Below are 5,000 nucleotides of genomic sequence, written 5' to 3'. Positions count from 1 at the left end.
CCTCACCGTTTCCCCAGCCTCATCCCGTCGAGGGGGGAGCAGCGGGGGAGGGCTCTCTGCAAGCGAGTCGCTACGGCAGCGCTACCACAACGCAGAGAGAGGCGGCAGGCCGGGGGATCCGGTACCCCAAGGCACGCCTCTCGGATCGCTAGAGAAGGCTTTCTCACCGAGGGTGGGTCACACTCCCCACCCGCCAGTCGCCCCTCGTCGGGCCCACAGAGGCGCTCGGGGACACCTGGGGAAGGGAGGGGGCGTGTGGCGCGAGGAGAAGAAACCCGCGGCAACCTTGAGCGTTCACGGTCAGGGCAGGGGCCCGGCTGGCGCGCGTGCGCACAGCCCCCAAAGGCCCCCCCCGCCGTCCACCCACCTCCTTTCTGCGAGGTAAAGCACCTCCAGTGAACCCACGCACGACCGGTCGGAGGCAGAACGGCAGCCCCTCGGCGGCCGGCCGGCGCACGCGTGGCCGGCCCGAGCCCACCGCGACCGCTCACACGGCCCGCGCTCACCCGCCAGAGGGGAGGCACGGGACGTGCGCTCGCCGGACCAGGCGGCGCCCTTCCCCGCGTGGGGGAGGGGCGCGTCTCACTCGACCGCCTCGGCCCACACCCAACGAACTCCCTCAGGACCCAACGCGCCAGCACCGTGGCGGCGACCGGAGGAGGGGGCGCTGGGGGTGGGAGCGACACACCACCGCTCGGCCTCGGGCACCTGAGGGACAACCCGGAGCGCTCCAGGAGCACCGCAAAAGACCCAGGCAGAGCCAGCGCTCGTGCAACGCCCGAGAGGGCAGCACGACGGGCCGGCGGGACAGCACCCCCACCGCCGCGGAGGGGGGCGGCCCGCGAGGCGACAACCACAAGAGGCGAAAGCGAGGGGTGCCTGCTGCGTCAGAGGACCCCGCCGACCCCCGCCGAACGCCACGAGGCAGACGGCGGGGGCGGGACAGCAAGGTCAGGCCGGGTTCCGCACCCCAGTGCCTCCCAACGCACCGCTCACAGGCGGGGACGAGAGACAGGGGGCCCCCGCGGGCGGGACGAGAAGAACGGGTCCCATTCACCATGAATGGCCGCCCCTCGCCCGCCGCGGCTCGGTCCCGGCCCGGGAGAGCACGACATCACCACATCAATCAGGGAAAGCAACCCCGGAGCGGGGTCGGTCGGTCAGTCAGCCACAGCCTCCCCGGAGGCCAGCGAGCAGATCAGCCTGACCACCCCCAGCTCCGGGGAAGGGGCGGCAGACAACCCGGCAGAGACGAGGAACGCCTGACACGCACGGCACGGAGCCAGCGGGAGTGGGGTTGTCACGGCCGCCCCAGGTGCCCACAGCAGGGAGCGCGCAGCGGCAGGGTAAGCCCGCGCCGCCTTCCCCGCCGCCCCCGGGTGGGTCAGAGACCCGGACCCAAGGCGGCACCGGGAGTCGGGACGCTCAGACGCACGAGAGACCAGGCACACACGGGCCCCAGCAGGCGGCTCCAGCACGAGCAGGGCCGGCTAGCCGGGTCACCGGGAGGCCCAGAGGCCCACCACGCATCCAGAGGCCCGACCTCTCCAGCGACAAGTCGCCAGAGGACAGCGTGTCAGCAATAACCCGGTGGCCCAAAATGCCGGCTCGGAGTGAAAGATATACCTCCCCAGGGGACAGGAGGTCGAGCCACCGACCACGCCGCCGGCCCAGGGAACCCGCGACACGGACATCTGTCCCCAAAATCGCCACCATCGCAGCCAGACACGGAGCACCCAGGGCCCTCTGGTCGACCCCAGGACACACGCCGGAGCAGCGCCGGGCCAGGGACGTCCTCCCGGCCACCCGTGCCACGCAGGGGCCGGCCCGTGTCTCCAGAGCGAGACTCGGAAGCGTTTTCGGCCGTCCTCTCGTACGACCGGGACACACGAGGGACCGAAGGCCGGCCAAGTGTGACCCCTCGGGCCGCACGCGCGCTCAGGGAGCGCTCTCCGACTCCCCACGGGGACTTGAAAACAAAAGGTCACGGCAGAGGGACGGCGGCCGGGCCCGGGGACCGCTCCCCGGCACCCGGGGGACGAGGCAGGACGGTCCCCGGCTCCCCACGGGGACTTGGGGAAAAAAAAATTCGGCCGCTGCCTCAGACGGCCAGGATGCGCGCGGGCCCGCGACCGGGCCGGGAAGGGTGTCCCCAGCCTCCCGCCCCAAGCCCGGTGGGTCCCCGCGGGTCGCGGGTCAGGCCTCGGGAGCTGAGCTGCGGCGTGCTGGTCGACCAACCCCGGCAGCCCCACACCCGGCTCAGGCCCGAAAGCGCAGCGACAACCTCTCCCCACATAAGCCTGCACGCCCGAGCTCTGACTCACAAGCGACGCGCCAGAGCTCTGGCGCGACCGGGACAGCCCGGCTGACGACCGCGGTGTTTCCGGAGCTCTGCCTAGCTCACAGCGGGGACGGTCCCCTCCCTCGGCAGCTGCCACCGCAGCTCCGGAAGCCAAGGGAACGATATAAAAGCGGCCGCCAGATGGAGTCCGACAACCGTCGCGAACGTCACCAAGACAGATCCGGATGGCAGGCCGGCCCGCCGACCGCGAAACCGAAACCGTGAGTCGAGAAACGCTATCCCGAGGCCGAAAACGCAGCCCCTCTACCCCAACCCCACAGAAACGGTCCCCAAAGCCTGTCTCTGCATCGACCGCGACAGAGTCAGAAGACAACCCACGGCGTGTGGATGTTCGGAGAGGCATCTCGGAGGGAGAAACAGCAAGCAAGGACTCGGTCGCGGGCCGTTGAGGACACAGGGAGACACAGATTGCCGTAGGCTCTTCCTGAATCCAGACAGAGACGGAGGGAGGGAGGGAGGGAGGCAGGGAGGGAGGGAGGGAATGGAGAGAAGAGACAGATGGTGAAAGGAAGGGAGGGAGGGAAGGGAGCAGGGAGAGAGGGAGGAAGGAAAAGGGAGAGAAAAGGGAGACCACGTGGAAAATGAAGATGATGAAACGTCACTTTTCAAAGGTTACATTTTTACAGGAGAGATGGAAAGGAAAGAAACCTGAAACAGAGAGAAAGAATGAGGAAAGAAGGGAAAAAGAAACAGAGGAAACAGAAAAGAAGGACAGAAACGGAATAAAAGAAATAAAGAAAGCACGGAAGAGAAACGAACAAGAGAGAAAGGGAGGGAGGCAGGGAGGGAGGGAGGGAGGGAGGGAGGAAAACATAGAGAGGGAGACAGAGAAAGAAAGAAGGGAAGAAAAACACAAAGGAGAGAAAGAAAGAAAAGACAAATAACAGCATAAATATTTGCATTTTTAGCTAAATATGAGATATAAAAATACATCAAAACAGATGAAAATATTTGTCTTGATCGAGACCATCCCGGCTAACATGGTGAAACCCCGTCTCTACTGAAAAATCCAAAAAACAAACTAGCCGGGCGAGGTGGCGGGTGCCTGTAGTCCCAGCTACTTGGGAGGCTGAGGCAGGAGAATGGCGTGAAGCCGGGAGGCGGAGCTTGCAGTGAGTTGAGATCCGGCCACTGCACTTCAGCCTGAGCGACAGAGCGAGACTCCGTCTCAAAAAAAAAAAAAAAAAAAAAAAAAAAAAATGAATAAATAAATAAATAAATACATACATACATACATACATACATACATACATAAAAAAAGAAAGAAAGAAAGAAAATATTTGTATTTATACACATGAATGAATAGATGAAAATAAATACATAAAAAATAAAATAACATGAGCAAATAGGCCAGGCACGGTGGCTGACGCCTGTGATCCCAGCACTTTCAGAGGCTGGGAGAGAGAGAGAGAGAAAATGAAGGAAAGAAAGGAAGAAAGGAAGAAAGAAAGGAAGGAAGGAAGGAAGGAAGGAAGGAAGGAAGGAAGGAAGGAAGGAAGACAGACAAAGAAAGAGAGAGAGAAAGAAAGAGAAAAAGAGAAAGAGAGAAAGAAGGAAAGAAAGAGAGAAAGAAAGAAAGAAAGAAAGAAGAAAGAGAGAGAGAGGGAGAAAAACAGCGAGAAAGAAAGACGAGAGAAGAAAGAAAAAAAGAAGACAGAGGAAAGACAGACAGGAAGAAAGGCAAAGCAAGAAAGCAAGAAAACAAGACAGCAAGAAAGCATGACAGAAAGATAGAAAGAGACAGAAAGAAAAAGCAAGAAAGCAACAAAGAAAGAGAGGGGGGGAGTGGGAGAGGCGAATCTCTCTGCTTTCACTACATGCGGGGAGAATCAGGAAAGCCCCCACTAAACAACAAGGCCGGAAGTGGAGCTGCCATCTGTGAAATCCGAGCAGAAGAGTCCACACGGGTTAAAGACACGAAGAAAGACAGGGAAACAACTGCTCAAAGAGAAGAACAATCTGGCCCAGCCAGGGCCTGTCTCCTGAAGTTGTCTGGGCAACGAGGGAGTGGGACGGAGGGAGGGAGGGCCTCCGAGGCTCGTGTCAAACAATAAACGAGAATAACATAAAAGGAAGTTAAAAAAAAACATTACGCATCATTCGTAGCATCACTGACGCCTCGAAAGGCGAGAGGCATATGTTTATGTCACTGTGGGACTGTTGTCTTTTTTCTTTCCTTTTTTTTTTCTTCCCTCTCTTCCCGGAAACTCACTTTTTAATTATTTCCTTTTCCTTGTCCTTTTTAGTTTTATTTTTTATTTTACTTTCATTTTTATTCGTTTATGTATTAATTTATTAGTAGTAGTAGTATTTTTTGGAGAGGTTGCCTCGCTCTCTCGCCCAGGCTGGTGTACAGCGGCGCGATCTCGGCTCACTGCAACCTCCGCCTCCCAGGTTCAAGCGATTCTCCTGCCTCAGCTCGGCCTCCCGAGTAGCTGAGATTACAGACGCGCACGACCATGCCCGGCTAATTTTTGGTCTTTTGACTGGAGACGGACGGGGTTTCACCATACTGGCCCTGCTGATCTGACCACCTCGTGATCCAGCGATCCACCGCCCCCGGCGTCCCAAAGCGCTGGGATGACAGGCTTGAGCCACCGCGCCGGGCCGAGTTATTCATTTTATTTTCTTCCTAATT

The sequence above is a fragment of the Chlorocebus sabaeus genome, unplaced genomic scaffold, assembly GCF_047675955.1.
Source record: "Chlorocebus sabaeus isolate Y175 unplaced genomic scaffold, mChlSab1.0.hap1 unalloc_scaffold_1423, whole genome shotgun sequence".
NCBI classification, from domain to species: domain Eukaryota; kingdom Metazoa; phylum Chordata; class Mammalia; order Primates; family Cercopithecidae; genus Chlorocebus; species Chlorocebus sabaeus.
This window is presented reverse-complemented; position numbering follows the sequence as displayed.